The sequence below is a fragment of the Lactuca sativa genome, chromosome 9, assembly GCF_002870075.4.
Source record: "Lactuca sativa cultivar Salinas chromosome 9, Lsat_Salinas_v11, whole genome shotgun sequence".
NCBI classification, from domain to species: domain Eukaryota; kingdom Viridiplantae; phylum Streptophyta; class Magnoliopsida; order Asterales; family Asteraceae; genus Lactuca; species Lactuca sativa.
In genome coordinates, this window is record NC_056631.2 from 119,829,199 (window position 1) to 119,848,522 (window position 19,324).

Consider the following 19,324-nt stretch of genomic DNA (forward strand, 5'->3'; position numbering starts at 1 on the left):
TTTCTGATTCTTCTTTTTCAAGAAAAATATTTTGATTGCAGGTTATTGAAGAATTGTTATCAAGTTTCTATGGTTGAATAGTGTAAAATGAAGAAAGAAGATTCATAAAATGGATATAGGTTTTTTTGTTTGAGCAAAGTTGACGAATGTTAGTTTTTGCTTTTGATTTAAGTGTATGTTTATGTAACATCTTTATTTATATGTTCAACCACCAAATGCTCTTATTTATTTGATTGTAGTTCTTCTATTTTAATTATGTTTATTTTCTATTATTTTTTTGTTGGGTTATTCTACACAATATATTTAAAAGATAACATAATTTTGAACATTTGATATGTAATTATGATAGACTTATCATGATATGTTTTTCATATGAAAGTAATTTATCTATATTACTACGACAATAATTACATATGACGTTTACGAAAATATATATATTATATGTGATTTGTTTAACATGTATATGCATCTATGTATGTTATAAATTTATAATTAAATATCTTTATGTTTAATAATTGAAGGATTAAAATGATGCATCAAAACCAATTATTTAGACGAATATAATAATAATAATAATAATAATAATAATAATAATAATAATACATTTCCAAGTACCGCATACATTTGAAACTCACACTACAACTCAAGAGTTTTCTAATTTATATATATTTAGTAGTTACAACTCAAAAGTTTTTAACTTATGATTATTAATTAGTAATCACTAATAACTTTTTATTTTCCTTTCTTTTATAAGGTTGTAAAGTTTTGTTCATTAAAAACACTAATGTATTTGAAAATATTTGTGATTTAAATATGAAGATTTAATATAAATGTTATAATAGATGTTTTAGTGTTTTATGTTATTAAAAATTATAGTGTTTATTTTTCAAATTTTTTATTATTCGTTGTATATATATCTTTTTTAATACAAATGTTATAATAGATGTTTTTCTATTTTTATGTTACTAAAAGTTGCAGTTCATATTTTTGTTCATACGTTTTGTTAGTCGTTATATTATCATTCATTTGATATATAATTTACATAATTTTAAACGGTTTATAAAAATATCAAATAATTGTGTATATATCACAATGACTTGAAATTAAACTATAATGTTTAATAAAGCTAATATGTTAATTATATGTTATTTTGTTTCAAAGTAGAAATATTAAATAATAATTTGGTAAAAGTTATTATTTTAACTATATAATTCTATTATCGCGCAACGAGCGGGGATTCGCCTAGTTTATATATAATAAGGTTATTTCGTAGTCAAACCCATAAATTTCATAGTAAAAAAATTAAAAAAAAAAAAAAAAAAGAACTCAAAATCACAGATGGAAAACGAGAGGAAATCGCAGATGGATTATGTCCATTTGCGATTTTTGTCTGAAAAACATGTTATTTATACAGAAAAAACACCTACGAATGTACACGTAGGTAAAACACGTCTGTGTTTTAGTCACTTGTACATTTGCGGATGGACTTTCAAAATCGTAGATGACTTTATTTAATCTGCGATTTTACTGGCTAAAATTGCAATTTTGGTTTTTTTTTTTTTTTTGCTATTTTCTACAAAATAATTAGTGTATTTGGTTAAATTTATAATTTTTTTTAAAAAAATAATATTTATAATTAATATTTATCACATTTAACTATGGTAATATTTTTCATAATTAATATTTTAATTAATAATTAATATTTTAATCAATGCTTCTTATACGTAACCGCACAACGACACATGTTATAAAATCCCCCAAAAAAACAAAAACAAAAGTAATCATCACTAAAGAAAAGTTGACACAAGAGGGAAAATCCAAAAAAAAAAAAACAAAAACAAAAACAAAAAGTAATCATCACTAAAGAAAAATTGACACAAGAGGGCTAGTTCGTAATTGTTGGGATATATAAGGAAATACATTGTAAGTAGCGAAAATTGAAGGGGTTGGTTGTTCATTTGTAATTGTATTAATATATAACTATAAATAGCCTTTTTCTTCCTGATTGTTTGTTGATTCTGAGATCAGCCTGCTACTCCTACTTGCTACTCCCATCAATCTGACATTTATGTACAAATTTTATTTTATTTCTTTTCATGGTTTTCATTTCATTAAACAATGTTTTCTTTGTTATCGAAGCCATAACAATATATTCAATTTAGGCCTGTCTCGTTTAAAGTGGTGGTTTAAATAAAAACCAAATCATTACTATTTTTTTTAATTAAATAAAATATTATAGTTTTTAATTATGAAAAATTTAAGCATCAGTAAAATACCTAAAATATCATTTTAATTAAGGGAACAGGTAAACAGCCCCCTCTTCTCTTTTTTTTATTCCCTCCTCTATGATTTTGACATTTTTATCCTCTTTTTTCTTTTGTTTATCCTTTTTTTTTTATGAAATGATATGTTATTCTTTTAAATTGTAAATTATAAGAAAAAAAAATAATGAATTAATTTTTAAAATGTGTAAAAGTTATATGGAAAAAATATGTATGTTTGTAGCTTTAAAATTTTCAAGTTGTAAAAAGTAATAAATTGTTATACAAAAATAAATGTATAAAAATCAATTTATAAAAACGTTCAACTAAATACAATAAATTAATAAGACTATATAAAATTTGAGTTATTGTTTTGTATCAAAAATTAAAATACTTAAATGTGATATAAAAGAATAATGAAAACATTGTTAATATTATAAATAAATTAAAAAAACTCTAAAAATAAAGGGACCATAAGTGTAAAATAGAGAGTTTGTAGGTAAAAGGAAAAAAGAAAAAGAAATAGGCGAGTGAGGAAATGGAAAAACAAAAAGCGGGTGATATAGATTTATAGGGGGGAGGGGGGGCGGAATAACAGCACCCTTCGAAAAAGAATTATAGTATATTGTAATGATTATTGAAGGTTAAATACGTTATTCGGAGGTGTAAGTTTGTTTCTTTCTTATTTTTGCATTTACGTTATATACAATATATGTTACAAATTAGAGTTAAAATAACGAGTTTTTTTAAGTTATACGATAAAATAATTCTATGTAATGGCAATTGACAACCATGTCTTATTTTAGAACCAAAACGTCTTGAGCACAGGTTATCTAATAATTTAACACGGATTAAAATTTAATATTTGATGTTTTCATTATATAACAACTATTTTATAACCCTTAAGAACTATTTTACCAAAATAATTAAATTTTCATAATAAAAATTCAAAATTATTAATCAATTATTTTAAATAAATTATTAATTAAGAGATATTTTTTAATTATATATAATTATAACATTGATTTAAATATATACGAGAAATTATATCACACTATAACTTGTATTAATTTTATTTTAATTTTTATTCTAATGTTATTAATTTAATCATTTAATGTAATTAAAATGAAAATTTTGAAATTTGAAATTTGAAATAGAGAATTAATAGGTTGACAAGTGGCATGATATTAATTAGAAGACTTAATAAGATAACACATGGCAAAAGAAGAATACAAGTATTCTTTTACAAAGTGTGAGACTCATGTATTACATGTGTTTATTAAAAAAAAAGCTAAATACAAAATTCAAAACATTTGAGAAGTTGAATTTATAAGAAAAATGAAAAAAATATTGAATTATAAAAATTAAAGTATTTTTTCTCTTAAATTTAAACAAATAATTTAGATAAATACATAAAGAAAATTAATGAATCTTTAATTTAGTAATTCAAAATTAAAAGAAAAGTTCATTAATGAAATTGATGTGCATTTATTATTGCATTTAAATACTATATGGAATTTAATAAAATGAAAAAACCATAAAATGACATGTGTAATAAAAATTAATCTAAAATAACCACAAAATTACATGTGACAAAATAAATGAAAATGTGACATGTGATAAAAAAATCTTTATTAGCTAAAACCCCACCACTAACCGCAAATACGGTTAACCCATTTTCAAAACTGCTTGGTGCGGTTATTATTACGGTGCGGTTAGGCAGTTATTTTTGCGGTGCGGTTTTTTTTTGCGGTTATTAACCGCGTGGATTTGCTGCGATTATTTTGTATACTTTTTAACCATAATTTAGAGGTCAAACGGTTTTAAGAGTTCAAATATATTACTTATAATAATAAAAAAAAATCATAAGGTATAAGACAATTAACTTAAATCACAAACAATTAATATCTTAAAAATGTCAAATCAATAGTAATTAACAATAAATATCTTAAAATTGTCTAATTTCACCATTTTTCAAAGTTAAACATAAAAAAAACACTTTTTTTCTTTTAGTATTTTATCTATCTTTCATCCATGAAAATTGTCTTATTTTTAATATTTAATATACTGATAATTAATAAAAAAAATTATATATAATATATGCGTTGCGGTGCGGTTTTTTTTGCGTTTTTTGAAAACTAATAACTGACCGCACCGCGAATTTGCGGTTTTTGAAAAACAGAAAACCTCACCATCGGTTTTTATTGCGGTTGCGGTTTATGTGGTTTTTGCGGTTAATTTTAGTTGCGGTGTGGTTTTTGCTCACTCCTAGCAAAAGGAGAATACAAGTATTCTTTTACAAAGTGTGAGACTCATGTATTATATTTGTTTATTTAAAAGAAAAACTAAATACAAAATTCGAAACATTTGAGAAGTTGAATTTATAAGAAAAGTGAGAAAAATATTGAATTATAAAAATTAAAGTGTTTTTTTAAATATAAACAAATAATTTAGATAAATAAATAAAGAAAATTAATGAATCTTTAATTTAGTAATTCAAAATTCAAAGGAAAGTTCATTAATGAAATTGATATGCATTTATTATTGCATTTAAATACTATATGGAATTTAATAAAATGAAAAAACTATAAAATGACATGTGTAGCCCGAAATTTAATAAAATGAAAAAACTAGAGAAAGTCCGTAGACAGTTCATTTGGGGTGGTCCTGCTTGCAAAAATAAAATCAAATGGGTGGCTTGGGATAAGATTACAACCCCTAGAGCGGTTGGCGGTTTGGGTATTGGTTCTATCTGATCCCTAAATTTGGCATTACTAACTAAGTGGTTATGGAGGCTGAAAAACGAACCAAACTCTTTTTGGGTCCAGATCATCAATGGACTGCATAAATTGGTAGGTGTGAATAACAAGTTTGGAGCAAAAAATCCTTGGAGCAGTGTATGACATAATATTGCAAAAAGCATAAAAAAGTTAGAACAAATTAATATTCCTTTCGGGAACGTAATGCATTATGAAGAGTCTAGTAGTACCTGGGTCTCTCCCTTTGTTAGTGATGGACAGTTCTGTGTGGCAGCCCTTCGAGACAGGATTGAAAGAGCATCCTTTCCGGTATGTGATGGGATCATCCCGTGGATTAAGTCGATTCCATTAAAAGTCTTGGGCTTTATCTGGAGAGCAAAACAAAATCGGATTCCTTCAGCTAATTCACTTAAAACCAAAGGTGTTTCATTGGAGTCAACTGTTTGTGGTGCTTGCAATTCGGCAGAAGAAACAAGTGATTATATCCTTGCAACATGTTCATTGGCAAGGGAAGTTTTTCGGTTAATTTTTCACTGGTGCGGACTACCGGAGATGGATTTCCACTCGGTTCTGGACATCATTAAGTTTGCATCTACATGGGGCAATTGCCCAAAAAAGAGATGTAAATTAATCACAATCTTATATGGAACCGTATGGTGTTTATGGATAGCCCGGAATGAGAGGATTTTTAAAAAAATTGTCATGAAGGCAGAGAGGATTGTGGCTGATGTTAAGTCAATGTCATATGTGTGGATTAAACATAGGGGAGAAAATGGTAGTTTAGATTGGCGAGTATGGAATTTTTCTCCTTTATTTTGCTGATTTTATGTAAAACAATTATCTACTAGCTTCTTGCTAGTTGGGCTATTCTCATTAATATATATCAATTTTGCCGGTTCAAAAAAAAATGTGTAATAAAAATTAATTTAATATAACCACAACATTATATGTGACAAAATAAATGTAAATGTGACATGTGGTAAAAAGATCTTTATTTATTAGGGATGATTAGAATAAATAGATATTTCATATTTCAGCGTATGGAACACTATTTTTTTATGTTTATCGAGAATGATATTCAACAAATATCACATTTGTAAAGATATGTAACAAAATAACTATATTTTTCAGGAAACTCCTAAATGAAAACCGAGTTTGAAAAATAAGGATTTATGAACTGTATTATAATTTTCAAAGTCTGTATTTTTGAAAAAAAAAAACAAATTTGAAGTTTTATTTTTCTGAATTTCAAAAAAAAAAGGGGGGGGGGGGGGGGGGAGGTGGAAGTCGGGGCAAAAATGGGGATGTACCAATGGTACCTCCAAAATACAATTTCTTCAACAAATGGGTCTGGTGTGCTCAACCATTTATTCATTTTCAACGGGTTGGTAGAACAACTTCTTCTTCTTCTTCTTTTGTATCTCTCTCTCTCTCTTTCTTTCTCTCTCTCTCTCTCACTCTCTCTCTCTTTCTCTTTATATATATATATATATATATATATATATATATATATATATATACTAGGCGAATGCCAGCGCGTTGCGCAGAAGCATCTATATAGCTGAAATCTTTACAAATATATGTTTTTTTTAATATAACAATAATGCTGTTAAATTTGATATAATAATTCGTATACTAAGTTAATATAATATATTGATTATTTTCAATTATATGATAATATATACATCTATTAAAACTGCATATTCTCAATCTTTTGAATGACCTCTACCCGCGGGTTACTCATGAATAAAAATAAATATAATATATATTTTAATGTTATTTATAGTTGTTGTTATTGTTAATTAATTTTTTAAAATTTATTTGCTTAACGTTTTAATTTCTATAAGTGTAATTATTTAAAACATCAAACAATTTTTTTTATTTTTTTTAAAGGTAACAATATAATCATTTATATAGAGTTATTTCTAACTATTGTCATTGTAAGTAATTTTAAACTACTTATTTGAAAACTTTTAACAATGATAAAAATATATTTAGGATATATTTTAGTTAAATTGATATTACAATTTAGTTTTTGCATTTAGCACTACAATCTATCACTTTTCACTATTCACAAAATATTCTTTGGGTTTTCTTAAGTGGAACTTAAATTTATATTGAAGTTGACCCTATAATGTTATTTTTCAATTAACAATTTAAGTATTTTATCCCAATTGTTCAAAAGTTGTAGCATTAAACTGATAATAGTTTACATACAACAACATATTAAATCTAATAAATGAAGTATAATATGTTAAAAGTTAAAGACATAACTTTATATGTAGAAGTAAAAATATTATTTTAATATTGAAATCTAGTCTATTTATGATTACACTTTAGGTTTGATACTTATTTAACCTTATTAAACAACTTATAATCATTATTATAAAGACACTACAATTTATCACTTTTAACTATTTACAAAATATTCTTTGGGTTGTTTAAGTTGAAGTAAATTTTATATTTAAGTTTATCTTGTAAGGTTATATTTAAATTAACAATTTAAGTATTTTATACAAATTGTTTAAAAGTTGTAGCTTTAAAATGATAATGGTTTAAATAAAACAACATATTAGACCTAATAAATTAAGTATAATATCTTAAAAGTTAAAAACATAACTTTATAAGTGGAAGAAAATATATTCTTTTAATATTGAAATTTAGTTTATATATGATTACACTTTAGGTTTAATATTTAATTAACCTTATTAACCAACTTATAATCATTATTAGAAAGAAATTGAAAAGTCATGGGAGTTTCAAATGAATGTGGTGAAAGAAAAAATGTTTCCTTTATAAGTATATAATGATATATATATATATATATATATATATATATATATATATATATATATATATATATATATATTCTTTTGTGCATTAGTTAGTTGTACCTCATGCTTTAAAAGCTGTACCAAATTATGTTTGTATGTTTTAAATTAGTTTATGAATTAGTTTTGTATGTTTGTAACATTTTTGTTAATTAATTTTGAATGATTTTAATTAATGTGCATTTATTTTAAAATTAAAAATTGAGTGGGTTGATTTGCTTGAGAAATATAATGTTTCCATGTTTCGTAGTTGGAAAAGATGGAAGAAAGAAGAAAAAGAAAAGTTAATGTGACTGTGGATTGAATGTGTTGGGAGGGAAATGCTCCATCTATTGAATATTTCCAGCTTAAAAAAAATGTTGAAATCACTCAGGTTTTTGGTCTATTTAATCGGGTCATTTGTATGATAATAATAATAATAATAATAATAATAATAATAAAGTTGAATATTGTGACAACCTGAACTTTATTCCGACATTGTAACCCGTTTCTGTCAATAAAACTCGTCTTTATCGAATTGTTCCGTTAACATTTTGGATTAGGTTATTTAAATTGAGACTTTTATTATGACTTCATGAATGTCCAAACGCATTGAAACACCCTCGATATTGTTTTTAAAAGTTTCTAATTCACGACCACATCGGGTTACGACAACTTAATCGGGTACGAACATAAGCTCCGTTTAACGTCAGTATCGGGTAGATTTCCACCGGGCCACAAACTCAAACCCTATATAAGGGTGAGTGGACTTCATTTGAAGCTTTTTCCCCACTCATAACACTCTCTCTACTCTCTCTCTACAACTCAAATTTTGATCCAAAATCACCTCTTTCAAGCTCCAAACTTGTAAGTAATCTATCCTAGCTTATAGTTTAGCTTGTTTAGCATGCAAATCCGTGTTTAAACCATCAAAATGTATGAAAATCATGTGTTTATGGCCCTAGAACAGCCCCAAAATGTAAACACCCATAAATGGGGTTTTGAAGCCCCAAAACCCTTCCAAATCACTCCTAGTGCTTAGCTATGACTTATGGACTTGCATGTGCGAGTGTAGAACACCAAAAACTTGTGATTTGAGGAGTAAACTTGAGTTTACGGCCCAAGAATATTCTTGGACCGTAAACACTCATTCATAGGCCGTAAACACCATTTAAGGTGTTAAATTGCCCCTTAAACACCTCCTATGGCTTGGAATAATGTCTAGAATCAACCACCATCGAAGTAGGGACCCTAAACATCAAGGAAACCATGACCTTAGGAGATTACGGCCGTAAACCCCCCAAGGAATGGTCCCTTGGCCGTAAACTCCTCTAAGGAGGTCAAATGGTGCCCTAACTTCCTTCCATGGATTGTATATTGGACTAGAATCATATGTGCTTAACCTAGAACCATCAAAACATGAAGTGAGGAGACAAGTAAGAGTTTACGTCAGTAAACTCTATGTTTACAACCGTGAACTCCCATAACTGGTCTATTTTGGGACTTATTCACTTCCTATGCCCTAGAATTGAACCTAGCCTAATTCCACAAGTGTTGTAAGACCTTTAAACATCCAAAAACACACCACCCATAAGTTTACGGCCGTAAACTCACGGGGATATGGTCATTGGGCCGAAATATCCTCTAAGAGTTTACTCTTGAAGAGTAAACTCCATATCCAAGCCATACACCCCCTTAGATGCAACCCGGATCATTCCTAACACTTGAGATGAAGTGTTTTTGCGCCTCGGAATATATTATCTTACTTAATTAGTTGTTCAAAGTCTAATTAGATACAATTATGTATTTCCTCATGTTACATAGGATCCTCGCGCGTGTTCAAGCCCTAAACTGACACTTAGCATCCTACCCGACACATTTCTCGTCTGGTGAGTTCATACCCCTACACCTTTTTCCGTGTTTTTCATGTTTCCAGGGGGAATACAAGCAAAAGTACAAGGAAATATTGTACTAAAACTTATTATTTCGTATGAAATGTGTCACACCCCCGAACCAGACGGCGGAAACGTCTGGGGGCTCCTGTGACTTAAATTGAATATCGTCACAATGATTATACATGAATCATAACATCATTCATCACCATGCATTGAAATATTACAACTGATATTGTTTACATCCATTACATTGTTTTAGTCATTACAACTTCATAACATAAACCGTTCGAATACAAGTTATTTCGAAAAACGTCAACATATGAAATGTTGGTGAGTTCATAAGTAATGTTGTAGTAAAATGATTTGGTGTAGTTTGTAAACCCAGAAAATCCAATATTTTCTGAAAAGAGTATTTGTTAAAAAAAAGTGTGAAGATCCGTAAATATGCTTGTTGATTTTTAAAACATGTATAGTTGTTGAACTTTGTATACGTCACACAAGTGAAAATGTTGAACTTCCCAGGAAAACCGATGTTTTCCCAATACGTAAAATACATGACTTGTTTGTTGTTATACCGATACGTCAAATGTTTTTGATTACCCGGGTGGCGTTGGATTAATTAGGGTTTGTGAGTTGTTATAATCACGCATTAGGAAAATGACTAGTTTATAACTACAAATTACGAACGATCCTTAAAGGCGTCGGCCGTTACTACTCACTTAATCCCCCCACCCTAATTACTATTGTTTATCGTCCTAAATCTGTTTACTTTGTTTTCTCATAGCCCAACAATCGAGGAGAAAGGAGGGTACGAAGCCCCCTTTATTACCAGGAGTTATTCAAGGCTATCGGGAATGCGAAAGACACTTGGCCCAACTCGCATTTGACTTCTCGACCTCACTAGCAGTACTAATGGGCCATTAGGGCCCAATAACACATTATAGCTATTGAAAGTCCTTTTACGTGGAATTGGGTCATAGAAGGCCCAATTTCACGTAAGCATAATCCCTTTGGGCCCAAAGATCATGTTTATGGGCTAGCAAGGCCCAACTAGCAAGATTTGAAACTTTCAAGCCCAAAGTTTGTATGTTGACTCATTGTAGTTATCGCGTGATTAACGAATTACTTTGGTTTAACGATTTTGTGTTGTTATTGATTCGAGACCGAATCAATTCGTTTGGTAACGATATGTATTATTGTGAGTGTATTTGTGTAACAACTCAAATTTTTCAAACAAATTTTTCATTTTTAAAACATAATTATTTCCATTAAAAACAAGGCATAAACAGTTCAATTATTCGGTCAATACAATTATTCAAACTCCCAAGATCATAAAACAATCTTCAGTGTGTATCGATCATGCCGGCGCCTTCCCACGGTCCTCACTAGTACCTGAAATACATGCACAACAACTGTAAGCATAAATGCTTAGTGAGTTCCCCAATATACAACTTACGCACATACGCCTTTCCAGGCCCGACCTTCCGGTCCATGTGTCTCAGGGGACTTCCGTCCCTGCTGGGTAAACCTTCCGGCCTTACCCACGCCGACCTTCCGGTCCATCACACATCATATCGCCTTCCGGCCCATAACATAATGCCTTCCGGCCCATAATATAATCGCCTTCCGGCCCATAACATACATAGCACATACAACAGATAGCTTACCACATATAGCATACATATCACATATCATATCCGACCTTCCGGTCACACAATCAAACCCTTCCGGGTACAGTATAGTGAGAAGACTCACCTCGTAAATGCTGAAAACTAGCAACTCCTGAAATCACTCGTGCACAAACCAACGAGCTACAACCCTCCTATAACATTACATAACTCATTAGCACTCATATCATCTAAGTGTGACTATCCCTAAGAAGTCAGACTTAGGTCAACTCTGGTCAACGGTCAACGGTCAACTCGACTGGACTCGGCGAGTACCATGGCGACTCGGCGAGTCTAGTCGTCCTCACAAATTCCTGAATATTCCCTTTCTACTCGTCGAGTATCCCTCTTGACTCGACGAGGTCCTCGTGGAAGAATCGCGGGGCCACCCCGACTCCACTCGCCGAGTCTGATGAACAACTCGGCGAGTCCCAGTAAATCTTCAAGCTACTCGCCGAGTCTGGAGAACAACTCGGCGAGTCCATGCCATGCAGACGAGTAACTGCTTCCTGAGATAAGTCTCGTCCCGAAGTACACCTGCATGGGACCTTCTGGACCTCTAAAGGTCCTAATACAAGATTATAGTCGTGGGGTAACAAGGCATTACTTCATCAATTCACTAAATGGGTTCTATAAACCCTAATTTCATAAATACATCAATATAGCAGAGCATACACGAATTCTTACCTGGATGATGTATTCTCTGTATTCCCAATCCTCAGAATGTGACCCCTTGCTGCTCTTTTAGCCAATCCTTCCTCTTCCTTGCACACCCACTCTTCTATAACCAACAATGGCCTAAGATCCTTGCTCCTGCTGCACTAATCGATTTAGGGTTCTTCTCAGAAGGCTAAAACGAACAATGACGGCCAATGGACCCCTTTTATACGTCCCAAACCTGAACGGTTAGGGTTTCCGCTAAACAGCGTCGACTCGCCGAGTCCATATCTGGACTCGTCGAGTCCAGTCGCGGACCCGCGACCAAGTCTGCGATCCTACTCGGCGAGTCTAGGCTCCAACTCGCCGAGTCCCCTCTTAAATCACCCCAAAAACATAATTTTTAATAATACCTGAGATTCCGGGCTGTTACAACTCTCCCCCACTTGGATTAGACTTCGCCCTCGAAGTCTCACTCTGCAAATAGTTCCGGATGCTGCTCCCGCATTTCGCGCTCCGGTTCCCAAGTCATTTCTGATCCCTTACGGTGTTGCCATTGAACCAACACCAGAGGTACCTCCTTGTTCCTCAGAACCTTGATCTTCCGATCCCTGATAGCCACTGGTCTCTCCGCGTAATTCAGACTCGCATCCACCTGAATATCCTCCAATGGAACCACTGCCGACTCATCGGCTATGCACTTCCTCAACTGCGACACATGAAAAGTGTCATGGATCTGACCCAACTCCGCTGGCAACTCCAACCGGTAGGCTACCCGACCTATCCTTGCAATCACACGAAATGGCCCAATATACCGGGGCCCCAACTTGCCTCTCTTCCTGAACCGAATCACTCCTTTCCAAGGAGAGACCTTCAGGAGAACGAAGTCGCCGACTTGAAATTCAAGCTCGGATCGGCGCCTGTCTGCATAACTCTTCTGTCGGCTCTGGGCAGTCAATAATCTTTGTCTCACTTGTTGAATCTGCTCTGTCGTCTGGAGTATGATCTCCGTGCTGCCCATCACTCTCTGTCCCACCTCTCCCCAGCAAATGGGAGTCCGACACCTCCTACCATACAACAGCTCGAAAGGCGGCATACCAATGCTCGAATGATGGCTGTTGTTGTAGGAAAACTCTGCCAATGGTAAATACGCATCCCAACCACCCCCGAAGTCTAACACACACGCTCGGAGCATGTCCTCCAGTGTCTGAATTGTCCGCTCGCTCTGACCGTCTGTCTGGGGATGGTATGCGGTACTAAAATGCAATTTAGTACCCAGCTCCTCATGGAATTTCTTCCAGAATCTGGAAGTAAAGCGCACATCACGGTCTGACACAATCGAGATCGGCACCCCGTGCCGAGATACCACCTCTCTCACGTATATCTCCGCCAATTTCTCCGCCGAAGAACTCTCACTGATGGCAAGGAAGTGTGCACTCTTTGTCAACCTATCCACGATCACCCAAATTGCGTCAACTCCCCTAGCAGTCCTCGGCAATTTGGTGATAAAATCCATAGTAATCTGTTCCCACTTCCACTCGGGGATCTCCAATGGCTGTAACTTGCCATGCGGTCTCTGATGCTCAGCCTTAACCCTACGGCAGGTCAAGCACCTCTCAACGAACCATGCCACGTCCCTCTTCATACAGGGCCACCAATATTCCTTCTTTAAATCCAAATACATCTTTGTAGCACCAGGATGGATCGAGAATTTCGATCTATGAGCCTCTTCCATCAAAGTAGTACGCGTACCGCCCACGAACGGTACCCAAATCCGACCCTGAAACGTCATAAGGCCTCGACTATCCTTGACAAACTCTGAGATTAACCCCACAACCCGCTCTTTCTTCTGCATTTCTGGTCGCACAGCCTCTGCCTGGGCCCCACGAATAGCGTCCAATACTGGAGTCATCATAGTCAGTCTCAAGCATACGTCTCGCAATGGAGTGCTCTCCGCCCTGCGACTCAATGCATCGGTTACCACATTAGCCTTGCCTGGGTGGTACAGGATCTCACAATCATAATCCTTGACCACATCCAACCACCTCCTCTGACGCATATTTAGGTTGGGTTGATCCATCAAATACTTCAAGCTCTTATGGTCCGTGTATATCGTACATCGAACCCCATACAAGTAGTGACGCCAAATCTTGAGAGCGAACACTACTGCCCCCAACTCTAAATCATGCGTGGGATATCTCGCCTCATGAGGCTTCAGCTGCCTCGACGCATAAGCTATCACATGACCCCTCTGCATTAACACTGCGCCCAATCCCGAAATCGATGCGTCGCAATATACCACGAAATCTTCCATCCCTTCTGGAAGAGCTAATACCGGGGCTTCGCACAATCTTTGGCGAAGTGTCTCAAAGGAGGTCTGCTGTTCGGGCCCCCATGAGAACGTAACACCCTTCCGGGTCAATCTGGTGAGTGGCACTGCGATCTTGGAGAAATCCTTGATAAATCTCCGATAATACCCTGCCAACCCAAGGAAACTTCTGATCTCAGAGGGTGACTTCGGCACCTCCCAACTCATCACCGCCTCAACCTTGGCCGGATCGACCAATATCCCTTTCTGATTAACCACATGTCCTAGAAACTGGACTTCCCGCAACCAGAAGTCACATTTGGAGAACTTTGCATAAAGTTTCTCCGACCTCAATACCTCAAGGACCTCCCTCAAATGCTCCTCATGCTGCTCTCTCGATCTCGAATACACCAGAATGTCGTCGATAAATACGATCACCGACCGATCCAACATCGGCCTGCATACCCTGTTCATGAGATCCATGAACACCGTCGGGGAATTGGTGAGTCCAAAAGGCATCACCACAAACTCATAATGTCCATATCGCGTCCTAAACGCTGTCTTCTGGACGTCTTCATCCCGTACTCTCACCTGATGGTATCCTGACCTCAGATCGATCTTGGAAAACCAAGATGCTCCCTGCAACTGATCGAATAAATCATCGATCCTCGGCAACGGGTAACGGTTCTTGACCGTTAGCTTGTTCAACTCCCGGTAATCAATGCACATCCGGTGTGAACCATCCTTCTTTTTGACGAACAGAATAGGTGCTCCCCATGGCGAGCTGCTCGGCCGAATGAATCCCTTTCCCAGCAACTCCTGGAGTTGCGAGGACAACTCTTGCATCTCTGGAGGTGCAAGACGATAGGGCACTTTGGCAATAGGCGCTGCCCCCGGAACCAGATCGATACTAAACTCTACTTGCCTCACAGGCGGTACTCCCGGCAACTCCTCGGGAAAGACATCTGAAAACTCGCGCACCACCGGAACTTCCTCAACTGACTTCGGTTTCTCAGAAACCTCCCGCGTATCCATCACATACGCCACGAAACCCTTACAGCCCTGCCGTAGACACTGCCTCGCCCTAGCGGCCGAACAAAAAGCTGACCCCGAACGGGTACCCTCGCCGTATACCGAAAGAACTCCCCCTCTAGGGTCTCGTATAGTCACCAACTGACGCTCACAGTCGATGACAGCGCCGAACCGGCTCAGCCAGTCCATGCCCACGATGACACAGACATCCCCCATCGCGATAGGAATCAGATCAATCGGGAATCCAACCCCGAAAATCTCTAGTACACATCCCCGAAGAACCTCCGTAGCACAAATCACCTTCTCGTCAGCTATAGAGACTCTCAAAGGTCGACTCAACGACTCACGACTAACGCCAATATGCTGACTAAAGGCCAAGGACACAAAGGACCTACTCGCACCCGAGTCAAATAACACTAAGGCAGGCACAGAGTTCACCAGGAAAGTACCTACGCGCATAATAACATAAGCATAACATATCGACATTAAAATAATTACATGAATTACAACATACCTGCCACAACATCGGGCGCAGCGCGGACCTCTTCCGCTGTCAGCTGAAAGGCTCTTCCCCGAGCCCTCGGGGCCTCGGCCTTCACCGGTCGAGTCGCAGGAACTCCGGCAGCAGGTGCAGATCCCTGAAGAAGCTGAGGGCACTCGGCCTTCCTATGGCCAGTCTGGTTGCAATGAAAGCAAACCGAAAATCCCTTGGGGCACTCCCTAGCAATGTGCCCCTCCTTGCCACACTTGTAGCAAGCACCAGATCGACATACTCCATCATGACTCTTGCCGCACTTCCCGCAAGTGAGACCCTTCGAACCTCCTGTCCTCGAATCAGCGGACTTGGTCCGCTTGGCTGCCGGCTGGAACTGAGCCGGTCGCCGATCCACCCGCTGAGACTCGGCCTCCTCCCTAGCCTGGGTCTCCAACTCGATCTCGCGCTTCCTGGCATTCGCCTGAAGCTCAGCAAAAGTATGGTAAGTGGAGTTTGACACAAACTCCCGAATATCCCTCCTCAAGACACCCAAGTATCGGCTCATCCGAGCCTGCTCTGAGGACACCAGCTCAGGGCAAAACATCGCCCTCTCATGAAACTTCCGTGTAATCACCGCAACAGAATCGGTACCCTGCTTGAGGGTTAAGAACTCCTGCACCAATCGTTCCCTCTCCACTGGGGGAACGTACTCATCCCTGAACATGGCAGTAAACCCCTCCCATGTCACCGCTGTAGTCTCTGCCAAAGTGAAATTCGCTGTCACGAACTTCCACCAGTCCTTCGCTCCCAGACGGAGCTGGTTCAAAGCGAACCGTACCCTCAGGTGCTCCGGGCATGAACAAGTATAGAAGCACCCCTCTATATCTGCGATCCACCTCATCGCAGCAATCGGATCCTGCGTCCCATCGAACTCTGATGGCTTCGTGTTGCTGAACTCTCGGAACAGCAATGAATCACCCCCCTGTGGCCTAGCAGCGGCCACAGCTGCGGTAGCTGCAGCGGTTGCAGCCTCAGTCAATGCGGCGTACCGCTCGTCGAACGTCTCCATCAGGGTGGTCTTGATAGACCCAAACATCTCCGGGATCTCAGCCCGGATCGCCGCCGCCACCTCCTCGTGGATCATCTGACGAATATCCTCGTCACTCACACCGCTCGTACTTGCCCCGTGCCGCGGTCTAACCATGATATCTCTGAAATACAACATAAAACTATCAGAGATTCTACCGAGTATAATCGTACTCGACACGCAACCCTACTCAGTCCCAGATATCCAGGGATTCTTACTTGGGCCTCCCACTGACCCGGTGTCCTCGGTAGTACGGGCCCAATACTACCGACCACACCGCATCAATGTTCATCCCAAGTCCTCCTCCCCAAACTCCAGATAGTGAGTACTCTACTTCTGATACGCTCTATCTACCCGCATACTAGCAAAGCATCTCATATAAGCAACTTCCCTAGACTAAGGCATCACAAATCAGGCCACTCTAGTCCTATCATGAATACCTAGTCTTCTAGCATGCATAACAATTCATATCATATAATATTGTAAGATATTTTGGGGATCTTTACCGTTCGGGCGCTGACTGATCGTACACACTGCTTCTTTCTTGCTTACCACAAAACCATTTACAAAAGTTTATGCCTTTATTTGAAAAGTTTCCTCAAATCCTCGGTTTGAGTTCAGTTACCCCCGAAGGTGCACCCGAATCCCTCAAACCAAGGCTCTGATACCAATTGTAACAACTCAAATTTTTCAAACAAATTTTTCATTTTTAAAACATAATTATTTCCATTAAAAACAAGGCATAAACAGTTCAATTATTCGGTCAATACAATTATTCAAACTCCCAAGATCATAAAACAATCTTCAGTGTGTATCGATCATGCCGGCGCCTTCCCACGGTCCTCACTAGTACCTGAAATACATGCACAACAACTGTAAGCATAAATGCTTAGTGAGTTCCCCAATATACAACTTACGCACATACGCCTTTCCAGGCCCGACCTTCCGGTCCATGTGTCTCAGGGGACTTCCGTCCCTGCTGGGTAAACCTTCCGGCCTTACCCACGCCGACCTTCCGGTCCATCACACATCATATCGCCTTCCGGCCCATAACATAATGCCTTCCGGCCCATAATATAATCGCCTTCCGGCCCATAACATACATAGCACATACAACAGATAGCTTACCACATATAGCATACATATCACATATCATATCCGACCTTCCGGTCACACAATCAAACCCTTCCGGGTACAGTATAGTGAGAAGACTCACCTCGTAAATGCTGAAAACTAGCAACTCCTGAAATCACTCGTGCACAAACCAACGAGCTACAACCCTCCTATAACATTACATAACTCATTAGCACTCATATCATCTAAGTGTGACTATCCCTAAGAAGTCAGACTTAGGTCAACTCTGGTCAACGGTCAACGGTCAACTCGACTGGACTCGGCGAGTACCATGGCGACTCGGCGAGTCTAGTCGTCCTCACAAATTCCTGAATATTCCCTTTCTACTCGTCGAGTATCCCTCTTGACTCGACGAGGTCCTCGTGGAAGAATCGCGGGGCCACCCCGACTCCACTCGCCGAGTCTGATGAACAACTCGGCGAGTCCCAGTAAATCTTCAAGCTACTCGCCGAGTCTGGAGAACAACTCGGCGAGTCCATGCCATGCAGACGAGTAACTGCTTCCTGAGATAAGTCTCGTCCCGAAGTACACCTGCATGGGACCTTCTGGACCTCTAAAGGTCCTAATACAAGATTATAGTCGTGGGGTAACAAGGCATTACTTCATCAATTCACTAAATGGGTTCTATAAACCCTAATTTCATAAATACATCAATATAGCAGAGCATACACGAATTCTTACCTGGATGATGTATTCTCTGTATTCCCAATCCTCAGAATGTGACCCCTTGCTGCTCTTTTAGCCAATCCTTCCTCTTCCTTGCACACCCACTCTTCTATAACCAACAATGGCCTAAGATCCTTGCTCCTGCTGCACTAATCGATTTAGGGTTCTTCTCAGAAGGCTAAAACGAACAATGACGGCCAATGGACCCCTTTTATACGTCCCAAACCTGAACGGTTAGGGTTTCCGCTAAACAGCGTCGACTCGCCAAGTCCATATCTGGACTCGTCGAGTCCAGTCGCGGACCCGCGACCAAGTCTGCGATCCTACTCGGCGAGTCTAGGCTCCAACTCGCCGAGTCCCCTCTTAAATCACCCCAAAAACATAATTTTTAATAATACCTGAGATTCCGGGCTGTTACAATTTGTTTTCCATTTTCGTCGGTAATTCGCGGATCTTGTATCTTAATTTGATTGTTTGTAAGTAGAGTTTGGCCCTTTTTAATTACTCATCCTTGTATAAAAATAACACTTTTGGTCCTTTTATATAAAAGAATTTCATTTTTAGTCCTTAAAA